We start from the raw sequence: 17,292 nt of genomic DNA, 5'->3' as shown, positions 1-17,292 counted from the left end.
TCCCAGCCAGTAACTTGTTCGTCTCCCCAGTAACTTGTATGCTGCACCCAGTAACGGGCATGCTGTTTATGTTAATATTTTATTGTATTTTTTTTTTATCTGGTGGGGGGCATTCAGACTTTTGCTATGGGCCCCTTGATTTCTATGTGCGCCCCTGGCAGTAAGCTCCATTCTGGGAACAGACTGTTACCCAGGGTCTGTGGACATATGGATTTAGACCGGACAGCCCCTATAATGTAAACACTACACACATTACTGATTAGTGCCAGAGGGATGCATAAACATCCTGCCAGGGTGGTGCCTTACTGCTGGGGCTGCACGTGCCGCATGGCACGAAGGTCGCAGTGGTCGCATTGCGATCTGTATACTACAGCGACTGTGAAGCATCTGCTGTAAGGAACCAAACTGGACTTTGTGGCACGTGACATTGTCTCCATAGGCTCCAATAAGACTGTGGCTTTTGTGACCAGTCTGCAGTCTTGCTGTAACGCAGAAGTTGCACAAACGTGTTTGGTCCGTTTATTGCCATTGAGCGACACTTATTGCTGTGTATGTATTGCGAGCCAACAACACACGCCATTGTAGTCAGCTTTGTGCAACTAGGGAGGCCATACATAGAATTGGGTTGTGGTCTGGTGACAGTAACCTTTGGCCCTCGTATGGTTCAGGCTGCTCCATTGTAACAATCGGTTACTGCAGTCAGTCAGCTATCAGCAGCTGTCCCGGGGGCGGGGCCACACTTCGGAAGTATCCACGTTCACCTATGATTGTTTGTGTACTGCTAGGTCACGTGAGCTTCTTATGGTTGTTTATCATTGGTTGTGGTGGCGCATGTGTAGAAGACGTCCTGTCGCGCGTGTGACGTCACAATGGGGTTGCCGCTGTTCCTGAGGGTTATGCTGTGACGTTGATTGGCTGCAGGAGACTGTTTCAGCTCGGGGTAAGCGAGTGCGGCAGTGACGGCCATTCGTTCTCTATGAAGGAGCGTGTCATTGCTGATATGTCTTCACAGCAGTATGCGGGCTGGCGACAGACCGATACTGGCAGTGCTGCCTGCCATCAGTAAGCCCATGGATATAGAGTGAAGTCACCTGGCTGCCCTGTTCTCATGTATACATATGCCGGGGCTGTCTGCCTGGTGGAGAGCATGTATCGGGGGTATACGTATGCCGGGGCTGTCTGCCTGGTGGAGAGCATGTATCGGGGGTATACGTATGCCGGGGCTGTCTGCCTGGTGGAGAGCATGCATCGGGGGTATACGTATGCCGGGGCTGTCTGCCTGGTGGAGAGCATGTATCGGGGGTATACGTATGCCGGCGCTGTCTGCCTGGTGGAGAGCATGTATCGGGGGTATACGTATGCCGGGGCTGTCTGCCTGGTGGAGAGCATGTATCGGGTGTATACGTATGCCGGGGCTGTCTGCCTGGTGGAGAGCATGCATCGGGGGTATACGTATGCCGGGGCTGTCTGCCTGGTGGAGAGCATGTATCGGGGGTATACGTATGCCGGGGCTGTCTGCCTGGTGGAGAGCATGCATCGGGGGTATACGTATGCCGGGGCTGTCTGCCTGGTGGAGAGCATGTATCGGGGGTATACGTATGCCGGGGCTGTCTGCCTGGTGGAGAGCATGTATCGGGGGTATACGTATGCCGGGGCTGTCTGCCTGGTGGAGAGCATGTATCGGGGGTATACGTATGCCGGGGCTGTCTGCCTGGTGGAGAGCATGCATCGGGGGTATACGTATGCCGGGGCTGTCTGCCTGGTGGAGAGCATGCATCGGGGGTATACGTATGCCGGGGCTGTCTGCCTGGTGGAGAGCATGTGTCGGGGGTATACGTATGCCGGGGCTGTCTGCCTGGTGGAGAGCATGTGTCGGGGGTATACGTATGCCGGGGCTGTCTGCCTGGTGGAGAGCATGTGTCGGGGGTATACGTATGCCGGGGCTGTCTGCCTGGTGGAGAGCATGTGTCGGGGGTATACGTATGCCGGGGCTGTCTGCCTGGTGGAGAGCATGTATCGGGGGTATACGTATGCCGGGGCTGTCTGCCTGGTGGAGAGCATGTGTCGGGTGTATACGTATGCCGGGGCTGTCTGCCTGGTGGAGAGCATGTGTCGGGTGTATACGTATGCCGGGGCTGTCTGCCTGGTGGAGAGCATGTGTCGGGTGTATACGTATGCCGGGGCTGTCTGCCTGGTGGAGAGCATGTGTCGGGGGTATACGTATGCCGGGGCTGTCTGCCTGGTGGAGAGCATGTGTCGGGGGTATACGTATGCCGGGGCTGTCTGCCTGGTGGAGAGCATGTATCGGGGGTATACGTATGCCGGGGCTGTCTGCCTGGTGGAGAGCATGCATCGGGGGTATACGTATGCCGGGGCTGTCTGCCTGGTGGAGAGCATGTGTCGGGTGTATACGTATGCCGGGGCTGTCTGCCTGGTGGAGAGCATGTGTCGGGTGTATACGTATGCCGGGGCTGTCTGCCTGGTGGAGAGCATGTGTCGGGTGTATACGTATGCCGGGGCTGTCTGCCTGGTGGAGAGCATGCATCGGGGGTATACGTATGCCGGGGCTGTCTGCCTGGTGGAGAGCATGCATCGGGGGTATACGTATGCCGGGGCTGTCTGCCTGGTGGAGAGCATGCGTCGGGGGTATACGTATGCCGGGGCTGTCTGCCTGGTGGAGAGCATGTGTCGGGGGTATACGTATGCCGGGGCTGTCTGCCTGGTGGAGAGCATGTGTCGGGGGTATACGTATGCCGGGGCTGTCTGCCTGGTGGAGAGCATGTGTCGGGGGTATACGTATGCCGGGGCTGTCTGCCTGGTGGAGAGCATGTATCGGGGGTATACGTATGCCGGGGCTGTCTGCCTGGTGGAGAGCATGTGTCGGGTGTATACGTATGCCGGGGCTGTCTGCCTGGTGGAGAGCATGTGTCGGGTGTATACGTATGCCGGGGCTGTCTGCCTGGTGGAGAGCATGTGTCGGGTGTATACGTATGCCGGGGCTGTCTGCCTGGTGGAGAGCATGTGTCGGGGGTATACGTATGCCGGGGCTGTCTGCCTGGTGGAGAGCATGTGTCGGGTGTATACGTATGCCGGGGCTGTCTGCCTGGTGGAGAGCATGTGTCGGGTGTATACGTATGCCGGGGCTGTCTGCCTGGTGGAGAGCATGTGTCGGGGGTATACGTATGCCGGGGCTGTCTGCCTGGTGGAGAGCATGTGTCGGGGGTATACGTATGCCGGGGCTGTCTGCCTGGTGGAGAGCATGTATCGGGGGTATACGTATGCCGGGGCTGTCTGCCTGGTGGAGAGCATGCATCGGGGGTATACGTATGCCGGGGCTGTCTGCCTGGTGGAGAGCATGTGTCGGGTGTATACGTATGCCGGGGCTGTCTGCCTGGTGGAGAGCATGTGTCGGGTGTATACGTATGCCGGGGCTGTCTGCCTGGTGGAGAGCATGTGTCGGGGGTATACGTATGCCGGGGCTGTCTGCCTGGTGGAGAGCATGCATCGGGGGTATACGTATGCCGGGGCTGTCTGCCTGGTGGAGAGCATGCATCGGGGGTATACGTATGCCGGGGCTGTCTGCCTGGTGGAGAGCATGTGTCGGGTGTATACGTATGCCGGGGCTGTCTGCCTGGTGGAGAGCATGTGTCGGGTGTATACGTATGCCGGGGCTGTCTGCCTGGTGGAGAGCATGTGTCGGGTGTATACGTATGCCGGGGCTGTCTGCCTGGTGGAGAGCATGTGTCGGGTGTATACGTATGCCGGGGCTGTCTGCCTGGTGGAGAGCATGTGTCGGGGGTATACGTATGCCGGGGCTGTCTGCCTGGTGGAGAGCATGTGTCGGGGGTATACGTATGCCGGGGCTGTCTGCCTGGTGGAGAGCATGTGTCGGGTGTATACGTATGCCGGGGCTGTCTGCCTGGTGGAGAGCATGTGTCGGGTGTATACGTATGCCGGGGCTGTCTGCCTGGTGGAGAGCATGTGTCGGGGGTATACGTATGCCGGGGCTGTCTGCCTGGTGGAGAGCATGTGTCGGGGGTATACGTATGCCGGGGCTGTCTGCCTGGTGGAGAGCATGTATCGGGGGTATACGTATGCCGGGGCTGTCTGCCTGGTGGAGAGCATGTATCGGGGGTATACGTATGCCGGGGCTGTCTGCCTGGTGGAGAGCATGTGTCGGGGGTATACGTATGCCGGGGCTGTCTGCCTGCTGGAGAGCATGCGTCGGGGGTATACGTATGCCGGGGCTGTCTGCCTGGTGGAGAGCATGCATCGGGGGTATACGTATGCCGGGGCTGTCTGCCTGGTGGAGAGCATGCGTCGGGTGTATACGTATGCCGGGGCTGTCTGCCTGGTGGAGAGCATGTGTCGGGTGTATACGTATGCCGGGGCTGTCTGCCTGGTGGAGAGCATGTGTCGGGTGTATACGTATGCCGGGGCTGTCTGCCTGGTGGAGAGCATGTATCGGGGGTATACGTATGCCGGGGCTGTCTGCCTGGTGGAGAGCATGTATCGGGGGTATACGTATGCCGGGGCTGTCTGCCTGGTGGAGAGCATGTGTCGGGTGTATACGTATGCCGGGGCTGTCTGCCTGGTGGAGAGCATGTATCGGGGGTATACATATGCCGGGGCTGTCTGCCTGGTGGAGAGCATGTGTCGGGTGTATACGTATGCCGGGGCTGTCTGCCTGGTGGAGAGCATGTATCGGGGGTATACGTATGCCGGGGCTGTCTGCCTGGTGGAGAGCATGTATCGGGTGTATACGTATGCCGGGGCTGTCTGCTTGGTGGAGAGCATGCATCGGGGGTATACGTATGCCGGGGCTGTCTGCTTGGTGGAGAGCATGCGTCGGGGGTATACGTATGCCGGGGCTGTCTGCCTGGTGGAGAGCATGTGTCGGGGGTATACGTATGCCGGGGCTGTCTGCCTGGTGGAGAGCATGTGTCGGGTGTATACGTATGCCGGGGCTGTCTGCTTGGTGGAGAGCATGTGTCGGGGGTATACGTATGCCGGGGCTGTCTGCCTGGTGGAGAGCATGTATCGGGGGTATACGTATGCCGGGGCTGTCTGCCTGGTGGAGAGCATGTGTCGGGTGTATACGTATGCCGGGGCTGTCTGCCTGCTGGAGAGCATGTGTCGGGGGTATACGTATGCCGGGGCTGTCTGCCTGGTGGAGAGCATGTGTCGGGGGTATACGTATGCCGGGGCTGTCTGCCTGGTGGAGAGCATGTATCGGGGGTATACGTATGCCGGGGCTGTCTGCCTGGTGGAGAGCATGTATCGGGGGTATACGTATGCCGGGGCTGTCTGCCTGGTGGAGAGCATGTGTCGGGTGTATACGTATGCCGGGGCTGTCTGCCTGCTGGAGAGCATGTGTCGGGGGTATACGTATGCCGGGGCTGTCTGCCTGGTGGAGAGCATGTGTCGGGGGTATACGTATGCCGGGGCTGTCTGCCTGGTGGAGAGCATGGGAAATTTCAAACAGGCCTGGACATGGGCTGGTATGAGCAGGGAGACCTTGTGTGCCCTGCATGATTTTAATCTATGACGGCATAGTGTGTTACTAAGGCCCCTTTCAGACGTTCGTGTTTAAGCAGGTACAAGCCACACATATCAGTATGGTTGTGTGTGACTGGTACCAGTAAAAAATGCATGATACTGAAATTAATGTTTTTTTAATGTGAAAAGATGTGCAAAGCCTGAAAAATGATAAATAGAAAGATATAAAGAAAGAGAGTAAAGGCTGCTTTACACGTTACAATTAATCGTGCAATCGCATTTGAGATCGCACCCGCCCCCATCGTTTGTGCAGCACGGGCAATGTGTTGCCAGTGTCGCACAATGTTGTAACCCCTGTCACACGTACTTACCTTCCAAACGACCTCGCTGTGGGCGGAGAACATCCACTTCCTGAAGGGGGAGGGACGTTCGGCGTCACACCGACATCACACAGCAGCCGGCCAATAGAAGCGGAGGGGCGGAGATTAGTGGGACGTAACATCCCGCCCACCTCCTTCCTTCAGCATTGCCGGCGGGACGCAGTTCATCGTTCCCGGGGTGTCACACGGAGCGACGTGTGCTGCCTCGGGTACAATGAACAACAGGACGTGCGATTTTTAGAAAATGAGCGACGTGTCAACGATGAATGAGAAGGTGAGTATTGCTGCTCGTTCATAGCTGTCACACGCTACGATATCAGTAACGATGCCGGATGTGCGTCACTAATGACATGACCCCACCGACATCTCGTTAGATATATCGTAGCGTGTAAAGCCCGCTTAAGAAAGAACAGATGGAATAGCTCCACAGAGACAGCTAGCTTAGCCAGCTGTTTTACAGCATTTTTATTTTTTAATTTAAAAATAAAAAAAAAAGACGTGGGGTCCCCCCAATTTTTCATATCCAGCACAGGAACAGCAGCAGCTGCAGGCTGCATCCCTCAGCTCTCTGCTGTACCTTGACTGGTTATTAAAAATAGAGGGGATCCCACGCCTATTTATTTATTTATTTATTTTTTTTTTTATCAAAAATTTTACAAAAAGACATGGGGTCACCTCCATTTTGAATAACCAGCCAAGGTCATCCGAGTTCATTGGATACTCTGATGACCTCGTGACGTCACTACACACATCCTGCTGAGTACTCACCTGTCCCCGGTGATGCTGGCCCCGATGCTCAGGTCTCTGGCGAGGCTGCTGCTTCCATGTCCTCACTGCAGTGAATATGCAATGAGCATAATGAGCGGGGGTCGGAAGCAAGTGAAAGCAGCACCGAAGACTGCAGCGCTGCAGACAGGGGAGTATAGAAATTCATTTTATTTTCAAAGACACGTTTTCTCTGGTACGTGTCACACTGATGTCACACGGATTAATCCGTGTGCGATCTGTGTGACACCCGTGCTGCTGGAGAAAAAATGGACGTCTCTGTGTTCATGTGCGGGGCCACACAGTCCATGTGAAAACATGGACGTGTGAGTAACACCATAGATTGTCATGGGTACATGTGGCATCAATGTTAAAGGGAACCTGTCATCAGAAATTTAGCTATAAAGCTAAAAGTTTCCCCCTCTGCAGCTCCTGGGCTGCATTCCAGGAAGCTTCCTATAGTTTTTGTGGCCCCTTTTTTTCCAAAATAAATACTTTACAAACTTGTACCTTTTTTGTATGCAAATTTCTTAAATCTTCCATGGGGCGGGCTGCCTGATGTACGTTGCTGTCCTGCTGCCGATTTACGCCGCCCCCGAACGCTGAATTTCAAACCTCAGGATGCCGCCCCTGGTCCCGCGCATGCGCTGTGCTACTGTCGCGGTGCCGTGCACTGTGTGCACGTGTGACCGCTAGTGACACTTTGCGCGGGCACGAGGTTATGGGCGGCGCTGTGAGTGTCATCAGCAAGTGCCGCCCATAACATCGTGACCGCACTTTCCCCTGTTCCTCCAGCGTTCTGCGCAAGCGCTCGCTGGCCAGATGATCGGACGTCACCTCCTTCCCATCCTGCTCAGCAGCAGGAAATAGATGGGAGGAGCGGACGGAGCAGTCGGTGCCCGCGCAAAAGCGTCACCAGCGGTCACACGTGCACGCAGTGCACGGCACCGCTACAGTAGCACAGCGCATGCGCGGGACCATGGGTGCCCAGGGGCGGCGTCCTGAGGTTTGAAATTCAGCATTCGGGGGCGGCGTAAATCGGCAGGAGGACAGCAACGTACATCAGGCAGCCCGCCCCCATGGAAGATTTAAGAAATTTGTATACGAAAAGGTACAAATTTGTAAAGTATTTATTTTGGAATAAAAGGGGCCACAAAAACTATAGGAAGCTTTCTAGAATGCAGCCCAGGAGCTGCAGAAGGGGAAACTTTTAGCTTTATAGCTAAATTTCTGATGACAGGTTCACTTTAAAAAGGGATGTCACACGTACCTGAAACACGGACATCTGAAAGGGGCCTAACAGTAATCTTTGAGACTGTGGACCCAGTTTTGTTCAGTTCTTTGGACCAAGTCCTCCAATGTAGTTCTGGGCTTATACGTGACCTTTCTCAGAATCATCCTTACTCCACGAGGCGAGATCTTGCATGGAATAACAGACCAAGTAAGACTGACAGTCATCTTGTGTTTCTTCCATTTTCTAATAATTGTGCCAACAGTTGTTGCCTCCTCACCAAGCTGCTTGCCTATTGTCCTGTAGCCTATCCCAGCCTTGTGCAGGTCTACAATTTTGTCCCTGGTGTCTTTAGACCGCTCTTTGCTCTTGGTCATGGTGGAGAGGTTGGAGTGTGATTGTGTGGACAGGTGCAATTAATACAGGTAATGAGTGCAGAGTAGGAGCTTCTTAGGCCAGAGTCACACTTGCGAGTGCCTCACGTGTAACTCACGCGAGTCTCTCATTGAACCATCCGGCACGGACTCGCACTCTCCTGACAGGAGCGGGTCGGTTGCAAGTATGTCTATGCAGCTGAGATGCTCCTGTCCTGAGAGTGTGAGTCCGTTCCGGGTGATTCAATGAGAGGCTCGCGCGAGTTACACGTGAGGCACTCGCAAGTGTGACTCTGGCCTTAAAGAAAAAATGTCAGTTCTGTGACAGCCAGAATTCTTGCAGGTTGGTAGGTGATCCCCTGCATATTTCATGCAATAAAATGTAAATTATTTATAAATCATACATTGTGATTTTCTGGATTATTTTTCATTCTATCTGTAACAGTTAGTGTACCTAAGATACAATTTACAGACCTCTCTTTTGCTTGTAGGTGGGAAAACTTGTAAAACCGGCAGTGTATTAAATACTTATTTTCCTCACTGGACCTCAAATTAATAGTAACAAATGCGAACTTAGAACCCTCTGTTTTGTATTGGTGAAGGAAGATGTCAGTCACGTCTGAGCACTGGAGGATCCGAGACAGGACTAGCCTGGGGAGGGAGATGTTACCCCCCCCCCCCCGACAGCTTTTCGCCAAAATGCAGAATAAAAGTTTGTTTTTAATATATAGTAATGTTATTGTGTAGCATTACACCTTATTAGAGCACAGTAATTGCCATATGTACCACCGTACAGGACGGCTGGTGCAGTTAGGGAACACTGACAAGTTAGGAGGGGACAGTTTGAGGACACTTACAAGATAGGAGGGGACAGTTGGGGGACCTGACAAGTTTAATTTAATATAGAGCTACTGGAGACTCAAGACAGAGAAGCAACATTATATACAGGAATAATGCGCTGTATTCATAGATTAAAGGGGTGGGGGCTGTAATCTCCTGGAGACTCTAACCATATAAGGACTCACATTTTTATTATTATTTCCCCTCCATTTTTATCTCTAAGGCCCTGTGCCCATGGGTGGTCGTATCTGCGGACACTTCTGCAGGTATTTCCGCAGGTTCACGCAGCAACTCCCCAGAATCCGCAGCAATCCATTGCTGCGGTACAGTATATCTGTGGAGTTGTTGCGGAAGCTGCGGATTTCGTGCGGAATTCCCGCCCTGTATCTCCATAGTGGAGGAGCGGGAAGTCCGCAGATAATTCCACATGAATAATTAACATTGTTACGTGCGGCTGCGGGAAATCCGCAGAATTTTTCGCAGCTGCAAATACTGCAGCATTGATACAGCACTCCCCAAATCCCATAGGATAACATGTGGAGTGTCTGTACTTGCGTAAACCCGCAGATTTATCTGGAAAAACTAAAAAATTTGTGGGTTTTCCGTGGAAAAATCCGCGGTTACTTTATCCCATGGGCACATGGCCTAACTCTTGACACAATAAATGTTGAGATGTTTCCTTTCGACATGCCTATTGCTTTGTGACTGACAAGTTGTAGTTTTGAATACCATCTTTCACTAAAATTAAAATTGGGATGAAACAGTGGAAAACCTAATTTTGTCTTGTTCTTTAGATTTTGTTTTTATAGCATTCATTGAGCAGGAAAAATTACATCACAATATGAGTCTCCGGGTCAGTCCACCATTAAAGGGAATGTCACCAGGTTTTTGCCACCTAATCTTTGAGCAGCATAATGTAGGGGCAGAGGTCCTGATTCCAGCGATGTCACTTACTGAACTTTTTAGTGTAGTTTTGATTAAAATCACTGATTAATCAGCAGTAGATCATTAGAGGACTACTTGGCGTGCTGCAGCTAGTCCAGCATATTCATGAGCTCTGTATAAGGCTGGACTCACACGAGCGTATGGCATCCGATTCGAGAGCATTGGATGCGATATGCCTCAGGCTCTGCTGCGAGCGTGAGCCGAGTGTAATGCGACGGTGACCCGATCCTGCGGATGAGAGTGAGGGGTTAATCCCCCCCCCCCCCCCGTCTCCTCCACTGTCAGCCTGTGCGTATATCGCACTGCACTGGGATAACATCGAGTGCAGTCCAATGCATCTCTCGCATACATTCACTTGAATGGGTGCGAGGGATTCGGCTCTAGCAGAAAATCACAGCATGCTGCCGCCTTTCTCGTTGGATGCGATAAAAGCTGCCCAACTGCTCGCCCTTATTGCCTAACATTGGTCAGAGTGCAATGCCAGATTTTCTCGCATTGCACTCGTCCGATTTTCCCGCTCGTGTGAGCGTACCCTTACTGCTAGATCTGCAGCAGAGAAAACCAGAGCAAACAGCTCCGTAAGTGACACAACACTGGAATCAGGGTCTTTGTCATTATTTTTTTTACTAGCAATCCTACCTTCATTAAATATTTAAAACATCAATTTTAATTAGATACGTTAAAACTACAAAATAATTCCACACCGTGAGTAAATACACACAACCAACATAAACAAAAAAATATTCAGACACAGTGAGGCCACAATTGGGGACCTCCTTATATGCGGAGTTATTGTGGAATTCTCGGTACTATCTGTCTAGATTAGGGCAAAAAGATCTAAATACACCCTACATCAGTCTGTCCGCTACCTGTCAATGGAGATATAACTTTCGTTACACGCACCCTAAAGTTAAATAGGTGCCCCCATTCCGCGGCGGCTAGCCCTTGGAAGCTGCCCCTAAACTCCCTCACTAGTTCAGATAAAGGCAGATCAGATATTTAAATAATTATTCTAGATGGTCACTTATCTTAAAAGTTCTCACGGCAGCTTTTCCACATAAATATAGTCCGCAATGAGTCCAAAAGAAAACTCGACGCGTTTAGTGTGTATTGGGGTTCATCAGGAGTTTAAAGGCACAATCGCCGTTCTGATGTTCAGCTGCACATGTGGCAGCAAGTGTCCCTCAAAGACGGTGCTTGTGGCAGACCATGGGGGCACCTATTTAACTTTAGGGTGCGTGTAACGAAAGTTATATCTCCATTGACAGGTAGCGGACAGACTGATGTAGGGTGTATTTAGATCTTTTTGCCCTGATCTTTATAGACAGTACTGAGGTTTCCCACAATAATCCCGCATATGAAGAGGTCTCCAATTGTGGCCTCATGAGTTTTTCTTTTGACTCATATGCGGATTGTATTTATGTGGAAAAGCTGCCGTGAGAATGTTTATGATAAGTGACCATTTTGAATAATTATTTATATATCTAAACTGCCTATATCTGTACTAGTGAGGGAGTTTAGGGGCAGCTTCCAAGGGCTAGCCGCCGTGGAATGGAGGCACCTTTTTAACTTTAGGGTGCGTGTAACGTAAGTTATATCTCCATTGACAGGTAGCGGACAGACTGATGTAGGGTGTATTTAGATCTTTTTGCCCTAATCTAGACAGATAGTACCGAGAATTCCACAATAACTCCGCATATAAGGAGGTCCCCAATTGTGGCCTCACTGTGTCTGAATTTTTTTGTTTATGTTGGTTGTGTGTATTTACTCACGGTGTGGAATTATTTTGTAGTTTTAAACGTATCTAATTAAAATTGATGTTTTAAATATTTAATGAAGGTAGGATTGCTAGTAAAAATTTGATATATTGCCTCTAAAAACAATTCTTTCTTTGTCATTATTACAGCAAAAACCTGATGAAAGATTCCCTTTAACAAATTTATAAGGTTTTTATTTATTTTTAGATTTTAATTAAGTTTTTTGCATCACCTTTCTCTGAGACCTTTTACTCATTCACAACAGTTGACTTGCCTACAGTGCCTTGCGAAAGTTTTCGGCCCCTTTTTAATTTTTCAACCTTTTCCCACATTTCAGGCTTCAAACATAAAGATAACAATTCTAATGTTATGGTGAAGAATCAACCACAAGTGGGACACAATTGTCAAGTTGAACGATATTTATTGCTTACAACCTACAAAGAACTACAACGCTTTTACATAGAAAATATCTTTATTAAGAAAATATGTATATAAAACAAGATAAAAATGCACAGCAATACAATGACATGAGGATAGGAGACAGCTTTTTCTCTGATTGAAATCACATGGTGGCCAGCAATAATAAATATGTCTCCTAGTCAGATGAAGTGTAAACAAAATCCCCTCTGAAAATTACTTTCAGGAATTTATTTCAAAAATTCATCCGACTGAATAAAATTGAATACTTTGGCCAAACATACAATGAAAAAGTCTCAAAAGCTGAACCCAAAGTCTGTACACCCTGTACAGCAAATGGATGGCAAGAAGAAATCAGGACAGTATGTCTATAGCAAGAGTGACAGATGTGACACTGCACGGACTGTAGAAATGCATGAACATTTAGTAGTGTGATGGGGAATGTCAGGAATCAAAATCATTTATAAATAGGTATTGCCATAACCAAATGAATGGAATATGGAGTAATAACAAGAAATAAGAGTCCTGACATGCCGCAACACACAAAATAGATAGTCACATGCAAGTGTACAAAAACATGTAGAGTAATCACATACTGTATCTTACCATGGGACACCCTGACGCGTTTCGCCAATGCTTTCTCCAAGGGCGCTTTTACACTTACATTTGTTATAAGCGATAAGGCATTGTGATGCCTGAGGTCGGTGCGAGTTTGTAGACACCAAACATGTATAGGTTTACTTGTATCTAAGGGGTAAAAAAAAAATTCACAAGTTTGTCCAATAAAAGTGGCGCACGTTTTGCGCCATTTTCCGAAACCCGTAGTGTTTTTATTTTTTGGGATCTATGGCTCAGTGATTGCTTATTTTTTGCGTCTTGAGCTGACGTTTTTAATGGTACCATTTTCGTGCAGATGCTACGTTTTGATCGCCTGTTATTGCATTTTGCGCAAAACTTGCGGTGACCAAAAAACTTAATTTTGGCATTTGGAATTTTTTTGCCTCTACCCCATTTACCAATCAGATTAATTATTTTTACATTTTTATAGATCGGGCAATTCTGAACGCAGCGTTACCAAATATGTGTATTTTTTTTTTTTTTTAATTTAATGGGGTGAAAGGGGGGTGATTTGAACTTTTTAGGTTTTTTTTTTTTTTTTTTTTTTTTTTTTATATTTTACTAGTCCCCCTAGGGGACTATATGGTTGATCAATCCGATCGCTCTGCCCTATCTGCTGATCACAGCTACACAGCTGTAAACAGCAGATATGCTCAATTTCTGCTTCACTTGGCTCTGGGCCGAGTTAAACCAAAAGTAATTGTGAGCTACAGGAGTCATCACATGACCCTGTGCTACCATGGCAACCACCGAAAGTCACATGATCACGCACGTGACTTCTGGTGGGGGCCGCGGTAAATGAAAGTAATGGCCGCGCGCATATACATCTCGCTGCCAGACTTTGGCAGCGAGATGTAAGGGGTTAAATGTTGCGGATGGAATGTGATTCCACTCGTAACATGCAGGCACACATGTCAGCTGTTGAAAACAGCTGATATGTGCGCGGATCGCTGCGACCTGCCCACAGCAGGGGGCGAGGATTAACCTCACACGATCCATGACTGATATATCCGTCATTGGTCGTGAAGGGGTTAAACCTTTATTAAAAAAAAAAAAAAAATAACTGAAAAGTGGGGCGTGCAATATTATTCATCCCCTGTAAGTTAATACTTTGTAGCGCCACCTTTTGCTGAGATTACAGCTGCAAGTCACTTGGGGTATGTGTCTATCAGTTTTGCACATGGAGAGACTGAAATTCTTGCCCATTCTTCCTTTGTAAACAGCTGGAGCTGAGTGAGGTTGGATGGAGAGCGTTTGTGAACAGCAGTTTTCAGCTCTTTCCACAGATTCTCGATTGGATTCAGGTCTGGACTTTGACTTGGCTATTCTAACACCTGGATACGTTTATTTGTGCACCATTCCATTTTCTGAGGCCTCCCTCAGACGGAGCCCCCCTCCTTTACATTGATACTATGGGCTGGTAGTTTGCATTGGGCCTCTTACTTCTGCCACAGGTTTGGACATATGGACCCTCTTGGGACTGCACTTTAATATATGCTTGTATGGTAGAATAGAATGTTGTGCTTTTTTCCACATGGAATTTAATGCCATTTAAAAAGCCGTGTAATCTAGGGTTCAGCTGTCATATGTGCTTTTGTACCTGGTAATATGCAATGTAAACCCTGTTTATCAGCCAATATGTTTCAGCACTGGCTACTATTGCTTGTATGGGGGGCTATCCGCCATCCTTATTTTTAAACGTGTTTTTATGACATCTGGATGTTCACTTTTGTATGGTGTGTTCAATAAAATTTGTATCTTTGTGCATTTTAAAAACTCTTGTCCTCACGTTTGACATGCTATTGAGTTTGTGCTTAGGGTGGCGATCCAGCAGAATCTGGACCCACCCCTCATTGTATATGGTGTTGTGGAGTACTCTTCCCCTAAACGTTTATTTGTGAACCCTTCCATTGTAGATTTTGCTTTGTTTGGGATCATTGTCTTGTTGGAAGACAAATCTCCGTCCCAGTCTCAGGTCTTTTTCAGACTCCAACAGGTTTCTTCAATAATGGTCCTGTATTTGGCTCCATCCATCTTCCCATCAATTTTACCCATCTTCCCTGTCCCTGCTGAAGAAAAGCTGGCCCAAACCTGATGCTGCCACCACCATGTTTGACAGTGGGGATGGTGTGTTCAGAGTGATGAGCTGTGTTGCTTTTACACCAAACATATAATTTGGCATTGAGCCCAAATAGTTCGATTTTGGTTTCATCTGACCAGAGAACTTTCTTCCGCATGTTTGGTGTCTCCCAGGTGGCTTGTGGTAAACTTTTAAACAATACTTTTTATGGATATCTTTTAGAAATGGCTTTCTCCTTGCCACTCTTCCATAAAGGCCAGATTTGTGCAGTGTGTGACTGATTGTTGTCCTATGGACAGACTCTCCCACCTCAGCTGTAGATCTTTGCAGTTCATCCAGAGCGATCATGGGCCTCTTGGCTGTATCTCTGATCAGTCTTCTCCTTGTTTGAGATGAAAGTTTGGATGGACGGCCGAGTCTTGGTAGATTTGCAGTGGTATGATACTCCTTACATTTCAATATGATCACTTGCACAGTGCTTGTTGGGATGTTTACAGTTTTGGAAAACTTTTTGTAACCAGATCTGGCTTTAAACTTCTCCACAACAGTATCATGGACCTGCCTGTTGTGTTCCTTGGTCTTCACGATGCTCTCTGTGCTTTAAACAGAACACTGAGACTATCACAGAGCAGGTGCATTTATACGGAGACTAGATTACACACAGGTGGATTATATTTATCATCATCAGTCATTTAGGACAACATTGGATCATTCAGAGATCCTCAATGAACTTCTGGAGTGAGTTTGTTGCACTGAAAGTAAAGGGGTTGAATAATATTGCACGCCCCACTTTTCAGTTTATTATTTTTTTACAAAAGTTTAAAATAAGCAATTATCGTTCAACCTCACCACTGTGTCAACTTGTTGTTGATTCTTCACCAGAACATTAAAAATGTTATCTTTATGTTTGAAGCCTGAAATGTGGGAGAAGGTTTAAAAATTCAAGGGAGCTGAATACTTTCGCAAGGCACTATATGTGTCATGGACAGGATGGGGCTCCTGACCTAGGACGTATACTGTGTCTGTCTGAAAACACGACCATTGCATGAGAGTGCTGGGTGTTTCTGATCACAGAGCACTGGGACTCATTGAATGCGGAGGTTTTGCTGCCCCTCTCCAGCTATGATCTCTGTGATTGGCTGTTTAGAATTGAATAGCCAATCACAACAACGCCAGTGTTTCAGCAATTTAAAATTGAAGATGAGCTGGAGCCTGACAACGGCGGCGGCCCCAGCACTGATTGGAGCGATCAGTAAATGATGGCCACACAACCTCACAGTGACCGCTCTGCTCCTCCTCTTTGTAACTTGGAGATGTGAGGAGAGCGCTCAATATCTTGGCCTGTGCCACCTTTGCTGCTGATTTTAAGACCTGCTCCTGTCTCCTGCTTTTTTATAATCCACTTGAGGGCTCATGCGCATGTTGCGTCCTGCCCAGTGCAGGAATATATGCACCCTCTGGCAGACTTGACGCTGTGTTTTGACAAAAAGAATGCATCCAAAACGGATGTATTTTTGGATGCATTTTACATGCGTTTTGGATGCATGTTTGTCAGTGCGGTCCCCCGGCAATTCAGCTCTGCTACATGTCTTCTGACAGCCGTCACAGACAGAGCCGGGCGATGAGAATGAACTCTGATGAACTTTAACCGACTTCATTGTCATCCCACGGCTCTGTCTCTGTTTTGTCATGAACTCAGATGAACCTCCGAGGTCAGTGCAAGGACACAGGAGTCCGCAGCAGTGACGTGAGAGCTTCACCCGATTTTCACTGACATCGCGCGTCTCTCTCTGTGTGGCAGCCTGATTTGCGATCACAGATGAAGGACTCACTGGTGACCGCAAATCCCCTGAGTGACTGAAGTGAGCAGCGCGATCAGCGGTGCTGTCACTCAGGTGACCCGCGGCCACAGCTGGAGTCCTCCACCTGAGAGCGGTGGCCGCGAGTAACCTGAGTGATGTCATCGCTGATCGCGCGGCTCACTTCAGTTGCTGTGTAGAGCTCACAGAGAGCGGTCGTGGTCTGTGGCCACTTGCTGTCAGCTTCATATAGCAGAGCTGAAAGCGTCATGGGACCTCATGTGGATTACGTCGGACCTGGAGGGGTATTTGGGGATTAATAAAGTGGTGAAAGAGGGTGTTTTTTTTTTTTTTTTTTTGTCTTTAAACTCCAAATAAATGATTTTTTGGATGTGTGTGTGTTTATTTTCTTTAACTTACAGGTTAATCATGATAGGTATCTTGGGGAGACACCTGCCATGATTAACCTAGGTCTTAGTGGTATCTATGGGCTGCTGCCATTAACTCCCTTATTACCCCAATTGCCACCGCACCAGGGCAATTTGGGATGAGCCGGGTAGAGTCCCGGGACTGTCGCATCTAATGGA

General features: G+C 48.9%; 1 protein-coding gene across 1 annotated transcript in view; it reads left to right on the top strand.

Annotated features, from left to right (window-relative positions):
• The first annotated feature begins 867 nt into the window (after window positions 1-867).
• The window catches only part of LOC142311158 (uncharacterized), a 63,066-nt gene continuing 46,641 nt past the window's right edge, over window positions 868-17,292 (top strand). Inside the window, exon 1 of the mRNA XM_075349334.1 lies at window positions 868-940. The gene's annotated coding sequence lies outside the window, so the exon portion shown is untranslated. The remainder of the gene's footprint in view (window positions 941-17,292) is intronic.

Source organism: Anomaloglossus baeobatrachus, chromosome 5 (genome assembly GCF_048569485.1).
Source record: "Anomaloglossus baeobatrachus isolate aAnoBae1 chromosome 5, aAnoBae1.hap1, whole genome shotgun sequence".
Lineage (NCBI taxonomy): Eukaryota > Metazoa > Chordata > Amphibia > Anura > Aromobatidae > Anomaloglossus > Anomaloglossus baeobatrachus.
This window is presented reverse-complemented; position numbering and strand designations above follow the sequence as displayed.